General features: G+C 39.8%; 1 long non-coding RNA gene across 1 annotated transcript in view; it reads left to right on the plus strand.

Moving 5' to 3' along the window:
• Positions 1–11,335, plus strand: part of LOC115029247 (uncharacterized) — a 28,106-nt gene extending 16,771 nt beyond the window's left edge. Inside the window, exon 3 of the long non-coding RNA XR_003834818.1 lies at positions 8,559–11,335. This is a non-coding gene — a long non-coding RNA (uncharacterized LOC115029247). The remainder of the gene's footprint in view (positions 1–8,558) is intronic.
• The last annotated feature ends 7,459 nt before the right edge of the window (positions 11,336–18,794 follow it).

Raw genomic sequence — 18,794 nt, forward strand, 5'->3', positions numbered from 1 at the left:
CTGGGCACATACAGCATAAACTAACGAGCAGGGGGTGTTAAGGAGGCCAGTTGGTGTGTGACTCCAGAATTGGAAGAGCACCACAAAAGAAAAGAATGTGTCTTCTCTCCTCACCCAGCAGAGGGGTGTACAGATTTAGAACAAACGAATTCCTAAGCTAGTAGTAGTGGGCTGGTTTCCCTGGGCTGCTCTTCCCCCAGATAGACCACAGGACCTATAACAAGGGGAAACCAGTCAAGAGTCCCTCCAGAAACTGCCAAGCAGATGCTCTCCTGCCTGCAGGCCTCGCTTGTGGTGGGTCTCTGCAAACACTACAACCAGAAGAGTGTCAATCCATGTGAAGCAAGACGTTCATCATGCCTCATTGTATGGTGTTGGTTCAAACTTCGAGAGTCTGACCCTGGCTTGTTGGTTTGTTGGCTGGTTTTATTTTATTTTATTTTAGTACAGTGCAATTTGGAAAGAAGGTGCCTGGTGTAACACAATCCCATGTGCACCGTAAAGGTTAGACATAATTACATTGAAACATTTTTCAAAGTGCATGTCACCTCTTCCATAAAGATGAGCTCTGTAGATAGTCTACATGAGACCTCTTAAGGGCCAAGGGGAAGATCTGGTATGATTTTGGTGGTACAGATAGTGCTAAGGTCACCAAGCTAGAACCACTTGTTGTTCTGTTTGAAGAGTCTGGGGGAGCCAGATATACCCTGACCCCACAGATAGTGCAAATGTTACCACACTGTTAACTACATCCAATCCCAGCCTTCTGGGTGGGAAAAGAGGTTATACATCTCTTCCTTTGAAAAGACCACTAGGTGTGCTTACCATTCCTGATTGCACTAGTGTTTATCTGTGAGCTCAAGGCGCTTGTGTTTTCTACATTCACCCCTCTCCTCTTCCTCTGAGATACAGGCAGAGAGGCAGACTGAGCCCCAAGAAGCAAGAGGCAGCGGCTCCAAGGAGCTGTTCCTAAAGGCTCTTGGTCTCTATGGTTTTGAGATACTGGGCAGAGAGGAATCCCAGAAACTAAGCCTACCTAAGTAATTCCACAAAGGCTCAGAAAATTAAAAAACCTAGAGCATATATGAGTCTTGAGTATGTCTTCAGCCTGGTATTATACTGGTATATGAGGCAGGGCTGAGCAGTGGGGCCAATAAAACATTCTCCGTGAAAGGTTTTATCTAGAAATGGAGATGCCTAGGTAGGGTTGCTATCAGCAAAAGCCTTAACCTTAGCTTTATGTTTTAAACACAGGCAGATTGAGGTTAAATCGAAATACATGACTTTATTGGTATACTGGAAGCAGGAGACATCGGCCCGTACATAAAGCTCTAACATGGGATGTGGTTTCAGTTAAGGTGCTTTGGGGGAATACACATAAAAAGAGCTTTCAACTAAAATTGAAATATGCTTTTGAACTACATTTCAGGGTAGCAGACACCCTCCTCCCCAGCTGTATTAAGAAGGCCTACTTTTGCAGGTCAATGCTTAAATATGAAAACAGACCATTTTACTGCATTGCAGTAGAATTTAGGGTTCCAGGGATATCAGGAGAAGGAGTAGCTAAGAGGAACAATGAAAAACTCTACAAAGGTCCCAGAACATCCATCTCTAAAGCAATAAACAAAATGAGCTTGCAGCTTTTAGAAACAAAGCTCAGAAAGAACGCAGAGCATGGAGGTGGGTTCAGCTGGAGTAGCAAGGTGACGTCATCAACATTTCAGAGACAGTGTATGCATATGTAGGACAAGGTGACAATCAATTCAAGGTGAATAAGACATCCCATGTGGCAATGCCACCTCAGTCACATACTCCTAAGTGACTTGCCACCTTATACACAGTATAAGGAGGGAAATACTGGTTCTTGTGAAAGTCAATTTGAAATTCGAGAAAAGAATTTTCCTAATATTTCCCAGATCTTTTTTCTCAAAATGAATTGCTCATTAATAAAATCTGGTTGTAGGCAATCTTTTCACTATGAGAAATCATATATATATATATATATATATATATATAATTTTATAGAGAGATTGATTTAAGACATGAAATCAAACTCTAATGGATGAATGGACAAATAGGCAAATAAAATGTAGTGTGGATGAACAAAAGAGAATTCTTCAACTCTAGAGAAAATGAAAGTCTGTCATTGCCACAAAATGAATGGATTGGAGGGCATTGTGTTATATGAAATTTTACACATACAGAAAGACTCATATTGTATATTCTCCCTCACATACAGAACCTCAAAACCATACAACTGAATGTGACATAGTGATTACTGGAGGGTAGAAGGGAGGGAGCTTAGGACAAGAAAAGAAGAAGAAGAAGAAGAAGAAGAAGAAGAAGAAGAAGAAGAAGAAGAAGAAGAAGAAGAAGAAGGAGGAGGAGGAGGAGGAGGAGGAGGAGGAGGAGGAGGAGGAGGAGGAGGAGGAGGAGGAGGAGGAAGGAGAAAGGAGGAGGAGGAAGGAGAAAGGAGGAGGAGGAGGAGGGAGAAAGGAGGAGGAGGAGGGATGGATTTCATTAGGTTGTGCTACATGCATGTGTGAAAATATCACACTGAACTCTGTCAGTAAAACAGATCATGTTTGTCAATCAAAAACTTATACATTTACAAACATTTATTTAAACATAGAGAGGATTGAAATTAGGGCCCCAAGTATGTGAGGCAAGCCCTCTACTATTGAGCTGTATCCCAACCTTCAAATAACATGATTTTTGTTCTTTAGGAAAAGTATTGTTTCAATCACTAAATATCTGAAGACCACTAAATGAGCAATGTTTAAAGCCTTTGCCAACCATGAAAGACAACTGGAATCACGCAGCTGATTGCTCCTTAGAAAACAAGGAAGATGCAGAGATTGCTGAGGAGTCTTCTATCCTTTAGGTTCTATGTGGTTTCCTACATTCACTCATGTCTTACTCTTTAATGTAAAATAAAGAAAGTAAGTCTTCTGTAAGTAGACTACTGCTTCCCACATTGGCTTATTAGATTGTTTCAGAGAGACCTTCTACCTGAGAAGTACCAGAAAATCTGCATGAATACATTAAAAGAAGTAGTTTTAAAGGCATAAAGCCTAATAAGAAAATATTTGGTGGATGCAAAGACTCAGAAAAGGAAAGAACAAAAAAATATATAAATGTAGCATTTAGAGCCTTATATTTTATGACATATATCTTTGGTTCTTCCTGGTGTTAAAATGAACATGGAAGTGAAGAGTCTGAAATGCCAGGAGAAATATCAGCAGGTTCATGAGAGGTCAAAGCTATGAGGAGGTACCCTGGGAACTGCCCTAGGCTTTCAGAACTGGGAGCCAAGAGTATAGTAAAACAGAAACACACCACACATTTCAATACTTTTAGACAGCTTGGCTGGGTTAATAAAACCTGCTCCTTTAGTCTAAGTGCCTCCCAGAAGCAACAGATCATCTTTGCAAGAAGATATTGCAACCCAGAGCCACAAACTATGTCCACCATTTTTAATACAAAACATTTGACACTAGAGCCAGTGCGGTGGTTCAGTGGGTGCTTCATATACAAGCTGACAACGGGAGTATAGTCCCTAGAACCCAGAGTAGAAGGAAAAAACTGACTCCTAAAAGTTGTCTTTTGACTTCCAAGTGCACCCAATAACATGTGTGTCCACATGCATGCACAAACACTCAAATAAAATATAAAATTTTAAAAAGCAACAAATGCTGGCAAGGATGTAGAGAAAGAGAAACTTTTTTTCACTTCAAGTGGAAGTGTAAACTGCTGTATCCACAGTGGAGACCAGAGTGGATGTTGCTAAGAAACTAAAAATAGAGCAAGCATATGTCCTAGCTGTGCCACTCCTGGCCATACACCCAGAAGATTCTAAATGAGCATACCACAGAGATACTTACAGAAAGAAAATTATTTGCCAATGTGCATCAAGCCTTCTGCTAAAGACAACATACACTAGGCCATAAAAATCAATCACAATATATTTAGAAGGACTGAAATCAGACAAAGTGTATTCTATGACCACAATGGAGAAAAACTAAAAATCTATAGGGGAATTCTCGGATATTTACAAGCACGCAGAGATGAAACACCATAGTCCCAAATAACTAATGGGACAAGGAAAAGGACATTAAAAAATTAGAAAATATTTAGAGTTGTCTGAAAATAAGACAAGATTAAACCCAAGGTATTAATGCTTAGAGAAGATCTTGTGAATTATGCTCAAAGGAAAATGGCAAAACTGTAAAGAGAAGAAAGATTGCAGCTCAATAGCCAAAACATTCCCTTTAAGAAAATAGACAAAGAAAACCAAATTGATCCCAAAGCAAACACATGGCAGGACACAATACATCAGAGTGTACACAAATGACATGAAATCACTCAGTGGGAAAATGGTCTTTTCAACAGTGGTGAGCTGAAGATGCACAGGCACAAAGGGAAACTTGGACCCCATACCATGTTCTAACTCAAAACATGTTTTTTCAAAAGAAAGTAAAGGCTCGAGTGCTTGGCGATGAAAAACTTTTTTAATTAACTCATCATGGCCTTACATTGGAGACCTAGAACATAAGAACCCAAGAAAGAGATGTGTCAAGCTTCATCAAAACTAAAAATGTTTGTAAATCCATAGACATCACTGTGCATTGGATATAGTTTGTCCCTAAAGGTTTGTGTGTTGGAAGCTCAGCCTACAATATGGCTACATGAGAAGAGATGGAGCGTGAAAGAGGTACAACCTAGAGGGTGGTAATTAGGTCATTGAAATACTGCACTCTGAAGAGATCATTGTCAGTCATGAAGTGACGGTATAAATTGAGGCTACCTGACATGCTTGGTTTCTTCGGCACAGACCCATTTCCCTTTGACTCCTCTAGCCTGTTGTAAACGGACACAATCTGCCAGATAGTTCTCCATTAAAGAAGACACTCAGATGGCCAGTAGGCACATCAAAAGATGCTCAACATCATTAATCACTAACCTAATGAAAATTACATCAGAATGAGATCCCAGTTTATCCTCCCTGGGAGAATATAAGCAAAGATACAAACAGCAACAACTCTCCACCACTTTGTGGGAAACTGGAACCTTTGCCACTATTGGTGAGATTTCGGGAGGGGGAAGCAAGGCATTAGTATGCATGGGGTTTCTTCTTGAACAAAGCAAAGCACTCTTAGTGAGAATTATTACCATGCCTTATAAATACACTAGAAATCAAATTACATAATTTGTATAATTTCTTTTTTTTTTAGATTTATTTATTTATTATATGTAAGTACACTGTAGCTGTCTTCAGACACTCCAGAAGAGGGCGCCAGATCTCATTACGGATGGTTGTGAGCCACCATGTGGTTGCTGGGATTAGAACTCTGGACCTTCGGAAGAGCAGTCGGGTGCTCTTACCCACTGAGCCATCTCACCAGCCCAATTTGTATAATTTCTAAAGTGAATTTCATGGCATCTCAACTACATCTCATGCTCGTGTGTGTGTGTGTGTGTGTGTGTGTGTGTGTGTGTGTGTGTGTGTGTAAGATTGCAAGGACCCTGTACGTTTTCACTAGAGCAAGTATAGTCAGGGCTTTCAATCATTCCTCAGACCATTAATCGAAAGCCCTACACAGCAGTGACTATTTTTCTATTTGACATACATAACGTTAAAGCTGAAGCAAATAGAGAGCAGAGCATTGGTCTAATCACTGTGGGATGGAATGGGGCTGATGTCTCTGTGTCTATTAACAAGCTGAAGACAGAGCCTTATAAATGCAGCACGTTAACACAGTGATTTTACTACCATGCCAAACTTCGAAGATACCTTTCATATCTCATTGATTCTGAACCTGTAAGACTGGATTTGAGATACATATGTAGGAGTTTTCATTAGCCCTAGAGAAGTTTACACCTTTGCTTTTAGCCCACAGTTTCAAGTTCTCTTGTTTATCTTAGATTTCTGTGTGTACTGGTTCAGCCTGACAGGCCTGTGCCCATTTTGAATTATACTCACCATGTGTTTCCCAAAATTTACATGCAATGCAACTGCGTATATGTGAATGTACATGTTTGTGGATATGTACACATTTTCTAGTACACATGCATGTGTCATGTGTGTGTGTGTAGATCAGAAGTCAACATTGGGTGTCTTTTCAGTCACTACTTTATTCCTTGAGACTGGGTCTCATGCTGAACTCAGAGCTACACTGAGTTAGCTAGACAAGCTGATTGAGAAGGTCCTCTTGTCTCTAGCTCCCCAAAACTGGGATTAAAGCACATGTAGCCTACATGGGTGTTGGAGAGCTGAACTTAGACCTCATGCTTGTGCAGGAAACACTTTATGGATAAAGCATCTTTCCAGACCCTTCCATGAGTTTTTGCTGCACATTTACCAGGTGATGTTTAAAGACAAAAAGACCAACAAAGGGCATGTGAATCTATACAGCCGTTTATATTCCTGCCTCCAGGGATACATCCAACTCTTTAATATTACCTTAAGATAAACAAAGTACATTCTAGCCAGGATGGAGTCATTTTTCTCTTAATTATACATATGCTATACTCTCTTCTTTCTGATCTAAATTGCAAGATGATTGGCCTTCCTCTTTCCCATGACCACATTTCCATCCATAAGTTCCTCATGAATTGTACTCCAGAAATCCCAAATCAGGTTTCCCCCTGGTCTCACAACAACTTGGCTACTCTTTACAATCTAGACCTATGTTGTCCTGGAGCACTATTAGCAGGAACATGGGGTAAGCCCTTTTTGTTTCCTATCAGTTTCCAATTTGATAATACTACTATAGGTGTCTACCTCAGGTCATTAAGAGGACAGAAACAAAACCTGGTCAGATACCACTACAGCTCTTTCTTTAGGTAATCAGCCAGTTTACTAATTATCACCCCTTCACAGTTCTTGGATATGAGCTAAGCTATTATGATCAATAAACTCATATATCTCTATGTCTTAAACAATAGAAGTTTAATCTTCACTCGGTGTTTGCACAGGGTGACTGCATCCCATATGTAGTCAGAGAATAAAGACAAGTAACCTGCAAATCCCCTAGGAGACTTGTGAAGTCAGGTCTGAAATGACACATATCATTTCTACCTATATCCTTGGGGCCACACTAGTCACATAGACCCAAGACAAGTACTTCATAATATAGTCCCTCTATGTGTCCAGAAAGATTTACTAACATTGATTAGCATCTGGCCATAGTTTTGTTTAAATAACAAAAACCCAATCTTCCAAAGTTTGGCAATGGCAAAATGTGGTGACTGAACTTTGAAAATTTATTCCGTTGTGTGTGTGTTCATGTGTATGTGTGTGTGTGTGTGTGTGTGCGCGCGCACGCGCGCGCGTGCATGCAAAGTACATGCTGGTACATAGAATCCTGTGTGCATAAAGGCCAGACAAAGGATCTCAGTCATCAGGAGTCCTTCCCTATCAAGCTTCCCCTTAGTCACTTGAGACATGCTCTCTCACTGAACCTGGAGGTAGGATGGTGACCAACAAGCCCTAAAGATCTTTTTCTCTCTGCCCTCCACAGCACTGGACTTTTAGGCACAACTATAACCAGGTTGGTGATTTGAAACTGGGGCCTTATATATAGTAAGTGCTCCTACCTGCCAAGCCACCTCCCCAATCTTGTGTAGATTTTTACTCCCTACCCTCCAGATTTTGTGTTTCTTCCTTTGGATCGCTTTCATTACATCTCATTGTCAACACTGAGGCATTAGAGTCTTCTGTAGGCACTTAAATGCACTCCTCAAAGGGAGAATAAACATTTCATTGGCATAACAATGTGGAAAAGATGGTATTTACTGGTGGAGTTAAACAGAGTAGACCAATTTGCTCCCAAAGGGACTGTGTGATAATTTAGCTTTTACCTGCTGAGGATGCTTGAGTCCTCTAACCAACTAAGTGTAATATCCCTTTTGAACCCTCTCTCCTTAATATTCTTACATCTGCTTTGAGAATAATAGTCGTGGATATTTGAGAACAAACTGTGAGAGATTTTGCTTTATAAACAAACCATTGTCTAGAAATATGATACTTAAGAAGCATTTCTTTGAAAAAGGCTCCATCCATAACCTTTAATCTGGGGAGCAAAGTTCTTTATGTTGGTAACAAGAAAATCACAACAGAGTATAACATGTGCCACCTCAGGGGTTGAGAATATTTTGGCAATTCTTTGTTACATGAGCCTGTCCTAACAACTAGTATGCATTCACTAATCCAAAGCCTTTGTGTCGAACACAAATGACCACTCCATAGCCACGCTGAGACTCACCAGCCTGCTTCATAGGTAAACTCCTCTGAATCCAACCCTTCAGAGGCAGAGAGAGAATTTGTCTCAGTCAATCCCATGCACTTTCAAAGGAAATAGTTTATTCATTATTTATTTATTTATTGCAAAGAACCAACACTTAATAATGATCCTACTTCTCCCCTTTCAAAGTAGAATCCATTTGATCGGTGACAGATGAGGTAAGTGACCACTCTTGAAGTAAGATTTGATGATTCTCTGCCTTTAGCTTTTGCCTAGTTACCTGTATCTTTGTTTTGTTTTGTTTTGTTTTAGGAGAAATAATAGAGTCAACAGTTGGCTTCTGCTGAACAGGCTGCCCCACAATGTATTCCCTAAGAAGCCCCTTCCTGCCTTGCTACCCCAGAATGACTCTTCTTGGATCACATCCCTCAGGTTCTTCTCTCAGCTGCTGGTCATCCTCACAAAGCCTTCTCAAAGCTTCTTTATTCTTATTCAGTCGGCTGATTTGGTCAGGCCAGTGAGATGGCTCACCAAGCAAAAACACTTGCAGGCAAGACTGGTTAGCTGAGTTTGATCTCCAGCACCCACATGATGGAAGGAGAGAACCAAATCCCACATGTTGTCCTCTGATCACTACATGTGGCCCATGTGCCTGCTGCTGCCAAATAAATGTAATTTTAATGTTTTATGTTCAATTGGTGACAGCTACCACTTAGTAGCTTAGTAATTTGAAGTGAAATCATTCTTGCAGCCAATGGGAAAAAGCTAGACAAATGTATCTAATTCATGTATCTGTAAATATTCTCCTAGACCCAAGTTATTTTAGTATGACTTTCAGTTTTGCCCTTGCCTAGGTGAGATCGGCATGATAGCTAGAGCAATATGATAAGTTATAGCAGGATGAAACGCTATTAAGACTACTTTTCATCCTGCACCAATCGCTACTCATATGACTATATCAAAATTTCTTGTTCTACAGGGCTGAGTGTAGATATGAACTCACAGAGACTGTCACAACAGTCCCAAAAACAGTTCAGACCAGACAGAATACCAGCATAATGGAAGAGAAGTAGGGGCAAAGCCACTCCCAACCAAAAAGCTATTGGCAAGTGACACCTGCTGGGAGAGGGAACATCAGTTTTCTCTATTAGGAAATATCAGCCACACTCCAGGGGAGACCCTGTGGCTTATGAAAATAGGCCAGCACAATGGACTGTGTGTGCTGATTGTTTGTTTTGTTTGACTTTTGACTTTGTTGTTGTTTTTAGAAGGAGAGAAAGAACTTGAAGTTGGATGTGGAGGGAGGCGTAAAGGATCTGGGAGATGCTGCAGGAGGGAAAGAATACAGTCAAAATATATTGCATAAAAATGTAAAAACAAAACAAAACAAAACAAAACTCAAAACTGTGGTTCTAACAGGATAAGCAAATTTATCACATATCCTGCTGACATCCCTCTGTGCCTGTGTGGTATTCTTTTCAGCTCGCTCATACATGAACTCTTCCTAAGAACAATGAAACGCAAGTCACATGACAGAATATTAGAGTTCCTTCAAATGTGGATGTGCACAGGGAAGAACTATAGCCCCACAAAGCTTCCAACTGATCTTGAAAAGACTTCGTATTCACATATCACTAAGTGAGGGGGGGCACCGTGAGAAATGTACCAATAGGTGATTTCAATATTATGCAAAGATTATAGAGTACATTACAGAAACCTAGATGGTATAAATAGCCTGTCATATCTAGGATAAATGGTAGATATAGACGAAAGGCAGTCAGGTAGATAATAGACAGACAGATAGACAGCTATGTAATGTCACATAGCTTCTTGTTCCTAGAACTGTAATGAACAAAGCAACTTGGAATTAAATTAAGCTTAAGAGATCCAGAAAATAGCTGTGAAGGCTGCGACTAGCATGATAGGGTGTGTGGCTTTATAGAAAAATAAGTAGAAGGAAGATGCTATAATAAAAAATAAAATGCATTTAATGCATTAACTAGTACCATGTATAAGTTACTGGTATCCAGTACTAAATCCTGTATATAATTGCATGCGCTATAATTATACATGTGCTGGTAGCCATGTTTCAACAGCATCACCACAAACACATGAGTAATAAGTTACACGGTGATGTCACTAGGCAATAAATATTTGTCCTGCTCCAATATAATCTATGAGACCACCATAGCATATGTGGTCCCATGCCGAGCAAAATGCTATTATGTGGCACACAACTGAAACACATTATTATTACTACTGTCTCTCTGGAAGTGCAAAGCAGCCCAGCTTTGGAGTCTGGAGACAGTTGTGGGTTCTGCCTCTTATCATTGGTTGACCTTGGGAAAGTTATTTAACTGTCTCCTTATCTCTAAAATGGCTAAGAATAAAGCCTCCATTCTGCTTAGGTTCTAAGTAGAAAAATAAAATCCTCTCAAATGATCACCACGCATGGACCTTAATACAAAAGATTAATCTCTGTGGTAATGGAGACTTTGAAAGTCAAAGGTGTGGAGACAAAGCAGATGTTTTTAGCAACAGAAAGCCATGTCAACCCTCAGAAAGAAGGCAAAGAAGAGGAGGTGGAGATAATAGATAATATGGGCATAGGGTCTGCAGGGTCAAGAGGTTAGCAATATGTGATGGCTACTTTTGGTTGTCAACTAGACTATATCTGGAATTAACCCAAGTGGCTGGGAACACCTATGAGAGATGTTTCTTAATTCATCCTATTGAAGTAGAAAGATCCACCTTTAAACTGTATGACGCCTTCTGGTGGCAGCCTACATAAAGGACATGGAAGAAGAAAGCTTTTGTTCTGTGTCTACTTACCCTTACTCTTGCTAGTATTAGAGCCTACTTCTTCAGGATGGTGGTATATACTGAAGACCAGCTGAGACATCCAAACCTTGTGGACTGAACAATGACCGAACTCTTGGACTAAACAACTACTATATTCCTGGACTTTCCATTGGTAGAGGCATTGGTTGACTAGCTGGATCACACCTATAAGCCACTCTGATAAATCCCCTTTATATATGTGTGTTTGCGTGTATATACATATACAAAAGATTAATCTTTGTGGTAGTGGAGACTCTGAAAGTCAAAGGTGTGGAGACAAAGCAGATGTTTTTAGCAACATACATGCATATATGGGACATATAAATAAAGTATTGTATATTATATTATTACATATAATGGGTATTTATTACATATATTTATATTATATTAATATGTTAGATGTATAAATATATTATATATGAAGAGAAAGATGGGGAGGGAGAGTCATTCTATCATTTCTGTTCCTCTAGAGAACTCTAATACACAACACAAAGCAGAAAACCAGTAAGGAACAAAGCTGAGAGCACAAAGTTACTTTCATAGGGTTACTATAAAGATTAATATAAGCCACAAAATACATGCGAACAGCATTTGTAGACTTCAGAGCTCTCAAAAACATCAGCAGGTACTAATTTATAAGATGCATTTTGTCAGAAACACCAGGGACTTTCCCCTTCCTCAGACCTAATGTTTTACCTTCCTTCTTCATGTTTTGCTTTCTGTCAGCTCTCTGTTGTTTAAGCACAGGCTAGAGGTTTCCCTGTGAAGTTTGCTCCCCAAGGTCAAGTCCATCTCTGATTCATCTTCTTCATCCCCCTCACCATACACTCCGTATCACTGTATCAAATTAATATTGGGTAGAGAAAGGAAAGCAAGCAAGGAAAGAAAGGCATAAGGGAAAGAGAAAGAATAAAAAAGTGGAGGGAAAGACATGGCCTCTCTTGCACTTAAACCAATATGTCATAAAAAATGTGGCTCCAGCCTTAAGCAGTAAAGGCAACTGAGAAGAAAATTCTTCTCCCTACGCGGTGAACTCAAGTGTTCCATACGGTGGAGAGGCCCTGAACCTAATTTTTTAAGGACACCAGTTTCCTCTGACAGGTTGGACACAAGCACCCACATTTCATATCGCCAGGCTGGTGGCTGGCATTCTCTCTCAGCTGAGGATGTTCAGATACCCCATTAGGCAGCTCTAGGAAAGGCTTCGGCATCCCTTTCCCCCAGGTGCCACCCATAACAGTTGCTTTCCTTGTCTTATGTGGTTTTATGATGATCTTTTGTGTCATGTCTTTTTAGGAAAAGAATGGCTAAATAAAGTGTAAATGCTCTCAATATTCATCACTGACATGCAATTCAAGAGACATAAATTGATGCAAAGGAAATTAGAGGAGATGAACACTGTCATGAGGGAATCATTCGCATTGAACTTAAAAACAAAAAATTTCTTATTTCTATCAAGACAGGACTGTCATCGACTTAATCAACAAAAATATAGGCTAGTTACCACAGTGTTTATGTGGCTATAAGTCTCTGTTTTTGTAGAGTTTGTGTTCTAACAGGGCATTCTGAGATGTGACCAGTCTAATGGGGATCGGGACACACTATCTCGAAATTAAGAAAACCTCAGAGCTGGAGAGGTGACTGCTTAGTAGAAGCACTTGACATCAAGCCTGAGGACCTTAGCTGTATCCTTGGAACCTACATAATGGATGGCAAGAACCAACTCCCACAGGTTTTCTTCTGACTTCTCTCATGTATTGAGACATGAGCGAGTGCATGTATGCATATATGTGCACACACACACATAGATAGATAGATAGATAGATAGATAGATAGATAGATAGATAGATAGATAAGGGAAGGAAGGAAGGATGGATGGATGGGTTGATGGATGGATGTCTGCTGTGAGTTAGTGACACCTAGAAATGTCAGGGAAGCTATCACATACCTATGAGGTTGCACCAACATGGCTGCCTAGACAAGATCTGAACAATGCCAAAAGACACAATAAATGGAAAGGAGAAATATCACAGGGCCACAGTCCTAGAACAGAACTATAGGCAACAAAGGAAGCATCAGAGTGGGAGAAAATAGTCTTCCCAGGGAAGAGTCCCCTTACTTGCTATCCAATGCTAAGTTATCAGCTTTGAAATTACATAATACAAGTAACATTATATGGACTGAGACTATTGTAATCACAACAATTGAAGGAAAAGAGTCAAAGGACATGAATTTGAGAGAGCGAGCACATAATGGTGATGGTAGTGGTGGTGGTGGTTACCTGGGAGGAATTGGAGGGAGGAAAGGGGAAATGATGTAATATTTTAATTTCAAAAAATTAAAATGAAATAAATAAAACTTGGGAGTCAGGATGGTCCCTGCTACCTTCCCCCACCTTTTCCCCCCTAAAGCAGGTCAGCTGACCCAGGAAATATTTCCTATTCTTCCTGTGAAAGTTGTCACAAGAACCTCCTGGGAGAGGCGACCTTCTTATCCTCTAAGAAAATAACATCTGTACCTTCAAAGACATAGAAACGTGAATACCTTGGACACATGGGTCTTGCTAACCACCCACCTAGGGTATTACCACTAGGCCATACATTTTATCCTCTGATGTCTCCATGACTCTCCACTCCAAACAAGCCTGCCATTTAAAAAAAAAAAAAAAAAAAAAAAAAACATTTAGGTTTAACCAATTCTTTGAGTCCCTGTTTCCTTAGGGAAGCTCCTATGACATATTAAACTTCTAAATATGCTTCCTGGTCTTTTGTTAATCTGTCTTTCCTTACAGGGGCCTCAACCATGAGTCCAATCTACAAGAAAATACACTTTCTTTCTCTATAAAGCAGGGAGCTTGGCATGAAGCTTGGTGAGATGGCAGTCGCCTAGCATGTGCAAGGCCCCGAGTTTAATCTCCAGCGCTGAAAAGAAATGCAAGGACACTGCAGTGTTAAAAGTTGACAGCGGGGAGATTCTCGAGGACACTCCTGAGAGTGTTCCCTTTCAATGACTCTTCTGGGCCAGCCTGAAAAGTGTGGGTGATAACTGGTCCATGACCTGGACTTCTGGTGACTTCCCACCACAGTTAAGGCAGGGTGCCCCCGGAGGTGAAGATCCATGCAATGGTGAGCTGGTGATGCTCGATGCGATAAGCACAAGCTTAGCTCAAGCCCTAAACCTGAGCCGCCTGCAGCCACAGGCAGCTGCTGCTAAGGAAAAATCCATTTAATGACTTCACAAGATGATCCTCGTTTGTCTTCCTCACTAGGTCAGCTGACCCATTAGCCTCTGCATGGCTCTAGTGGTGCTGTTGTTATTTGCTGGTTTGCAATATCAAATGGATGTACAGGCATATGTGCACAAAATATAAATGGCTTCTCCTGGTGAAGTGGGTGAAGCAAGCTCTTCCACTGAATGCAGTTACTCCTGTCAGTGGACCTCTGATTTACTAAGATATAGAGGGTCCAGGGAAGGAAAGATGATCGGCCTTGGAAGGTGTATGGAAATGTGTACCATGAATTAGTTCCTAAAAAGAAAAAGGCTATGTACTTAGAGGTAATGGATTCTTTGTTTAGACTTCCTCCTGCTTGAGCTGCAGATGTTCAGTGTGATTTGTCAGGGGCTCAATTCTGCTTGGGCTGTGGGCATGCTGAGAAATTACCCAATGATCCCAGAGGAAGACAAGCCTATCCTTTCTCTGAATTTTCAGAAATCCAATACTTGTCTTCACTGAGACAAGACAACTGTAATATCTTGTCATGGTGGCCCCATGTCAGGAGCTTCCAGCCCAGGGCTCAGGATCAATAGACGCTATGCCAATGACCTTGTCTACAAATTGATCCTGGCCTTGTCTCCTGTGGAGCCTTCGGGAGCATCACAGAGCCACATAAAGTGACACCACATGTACACACTGCAAACCTTCCAAGTGTAAACAGAAGGAATTGCCTTTTAATGGAATAATAAGAACTTTGAAAACACCTTATAAACTATAAATGAAACAGGCCAATGGCAATTGTTAGCCATTTTTGTTATTAGCATCCATTTTAATGTTTTGATTGGGTCTAGAGAGATGGCTCTGTGGTTCAGAGTGCCTGTTGCTTTTGCAGAGGACCTGGGTTTGATTCCCAGCACCTATATGATGTCTCACAGCCATTCATAATTTCAGTTTCAATGCCTTGATGACCCCTTTTGACCTCTAGGGCCACCAGGCATACACATAGCACACAGATATACACACAGTCAAAACATAAATAAAGAAAATGAAAGAAATTATGAATCCTTGATGATGGTGACCACCTCTAATCCATGGTGAGGAGGCAAAGGCCAGTGCAACACCAGAAGTTCAAGTTCAGCCTGAGTGACACAGTAAGGACCAGGTCAGCTAGGGAAATGCAGAGAGATCCTTTCTCAAATAGATGGAAAAACATTTCTGATTGTTACAATTGATTATCATCAACATAGAAACAGGGAGATGTCACTAGAGAAAGCTGCAAACTGAGTTCATCTTAGAACCGTCTTTTTAAAACAGTGTATTTAGGGGCTGGAGGGATGGTTCAGTGGTTAGGAGTGCTTGTGGCACTTGCAACAAGTTGGGTTTGATTCCCAGCCCACCCATGGTGGGTCATGACCATCTGTAGCTCCAGATTCAAAGGACCCAACACCCTTTTATGACTTCCTTTAGTACCAGTCACTCATGTGGTACACGTACTTACATGTAGGCAAATCATTCAAACACATAAAATAAATAAGTCTAATATTTATAAATGCTATACTTGAGATTTTTGATGCAGAAGAAAACTCCAAAGACGAGTGTGGTGGGTCGTACTTGTAGTCCCAGTTCTTGGGAGGCAGAGGTAAGAGGACCAGTGTAAATTTGAGACCAGTCTGGTCTGTATAGTGAGTTCTGGGCCAATCAGGACTATATAGAAAGATTCTGACTCAAAGCAATAACAGTAACAATAACATCTTTTCAAGGACTTTTTCTTAAAGAGACAGAGGAAAGGTAAAGAAACTGGCAATTAGGGAGAGGTTGGGAGGGTAGGAACTCTGGATTCCAAAGATGAGATGCCTTGAATATAAAGCTTCATTATGTAACACCAAATTATAAACTCCCCTTATTGATGCAAAGATGGTTCAGTGTACACAAGTCAATAAATGCAATCTAACGTATAAGGAGATTCAGACAAAAATCACATGATCAGCTCAATAGAAAGAAAAGATCTATGACAAATCTCAATATCCATTCATGATAAAATCTCTGAGGAAACAAAGACAAGTATGAACAATCCTTAGCACAATCCATATAAACTCAGCATCTAAAATCAATAATTTTTATATTCGATTAAAAAGTCACACTGAGAAAGAATTCAAGAAAATAATCTAACAGAGTAATAAAGTGAATAGGAAAATCTTAACCAGGAGGGAAATGGCACACAGTGAAAACTCTATAGTACCGTAGAAAGATGAAAATTCTAGAAGACACAAAGACCTCTTGTGCTTATGCATTGGTGTGATAGTTTGAATAGGAATGACCACCATAGACTCACGTGTTTGAACGCTTGGCCCATAGGGGATGGCACTATTAGGAGGTGTGGACTATTAGAGTAGGTATGGCCTTGTTGGAGGAGGTGTGTCACGGTGGGGGCAGCTCTTGAGGTCTCCTATGCTCAACTATGCCCAGTGTGGTAGACAGTCTCCTTTTGTCACTGAGAATCAAGATGTGAAACTCTCAGCACCATGTCTGCCTGCATGCTGCCATGCTATCCACCATGATGATAATGGACTATACCTCTGAACTGTGGGCTAGCTTAGTTAAATATTTTCCTTTATAAGAATTGCCATGGTCGTGGTGTCTCTGCACAGCAATAAAAGTAACAATGTAAAAATGGCTTTTATACATATACATATACATATACATATACATATACATATACATATACATATACATATACATATACATATACATATACATATACATATACATATACATATACATATACATATACATTCAATGTAATCCCCACCCAAATTCCATGAAATTATACAGAGAAAAAAAAAAAGAAAAAAACCTGAAATTGTATAGGCCCACAAATAGACAAAGCTAAAGAGAAAAGCAATCCTGGCTGAATCAAAACACCTGATTTCAAATCATATTACAGAGCCCAGGTTAAAAAAAAAAAAAAACAATTACAACAGTAAAAACAAAAAAACCAAAAACAAACAAACAAACAACCCACCCAGCTCGATAAAAAACAAACAAACAAGAAACAGAACCATAGAATAAGGGCCCAAGAAACCCACACAGCTGTAGCATCTGGCTTTTTTTTTTTTTTACAAAGATATTTCTTAAATGTACATTGGAGAAAAGATAGCATCTTGAGCTAATGTTGCAAGGAAAACAGGACCTTCATATGTAGAATAAAACTACATCTCTACCTGCACAAAAATCAAAGTGGCTGTCAGCTTTAATGGAAGACATGACACTTTGAAACCACTAGGTGGAAATGCTATAAGATAAAGGCTTAGAAAAGGACTTTTTAAGAAGGACTCCAGTAGCTTAGGGCATAATACTAAGAAAACACACAAAAGATCACATGGAATTTAAAGTTTCTATTCAGCCAAGAAAACAGACTGAAGACATAGCCAACAGGATGGAGAAAATCGTTGCCATCTATACATTGGACAGGTGATTAAGGTTGAGAATTCATTAGGAACTGAAAAATTAAAAGACCTCAAACGCTAAAAAAAAGAAAATGTTTAAATTCATATAGACACAGAAAAGGCTGCAAATAGACAAAGCTAAAGGAACAGATCAGTGCTGGTGGAATCAGAACACCTGACTTCAAAGCATCTTACAGAGCCCTGGTAACAAATAAGTAACAACGCGGTAAGGGGACAAATGTATCGAACCGGTAGTTCTCAAAAGGAAAAATATGCATGGCCAAAAGATATCTCTGTATATATGTATATGCATACACACACACACACATATATATATACACACATGCATATGCATATACATATATGTTCTGCATATATGTTCAGTATACTTAGCTATCAGGGAAATACAAATCAAAACTAAATTAAGATTCTCCCTCACTCCAATTAAAAGGGCTATCATTAGAAAATCAAACAACAACAAATACTAGTACAACCTGTTTGGAAGTTTCTCAAAAACAAACAAACAAATAAATAGCAGAAATATCATATGATCCACTATTCTTGTATATATAGCTAAAAAAAACCCAGTCAGCATATAATAATATATAGAGCCATGTTCACTACACAGCCATGGTGTAGAATCAACCCAAATACCCAATCAATGAATACAGATAATGTGGCATATTGATACACCAGAGTTTTACTCAGCTGTTAAGAGCAAAACTTTAATATTTAGATAAGGAAATGGATGTAAACAGAAATCAATATACTAAGCAAAATAAGCCAGACTTGGAAACAGAAATGCTATATGCTCATAAACACCACCACAAAAAAGTGAAGCCAGATCCAGAACACTCAAGAAGCCAGGTCATGTTTAGAACCTCAAAAGTTTACAGAAGTATCTTTCAGTGATAGGCTTGGCTTCTAGGAACTGGGAATGGTTAGTGGGGGCCTCTGTGCATATCTCAAGCACCAGGAAGCAAGCAAGAAACTATTTCAATTATTTCAGAAAGAGTGGAATGGCGGAACCATGATGGCAAAGCAAGG

The sequence above is a fragment of the Mus caroli genome, unplaced genomic scaffold (assembly GCF_978045245.1).
Source record: "Mus caroli unplaced genomic scaffold, Mus_caroli_1 scaffold_12, whole genome shotgun sequence".
NCBI lineage: Eukaryota > Metazoa > Chordata > Mammalia > Rodentia > Muridae > Mus > Mus caroli.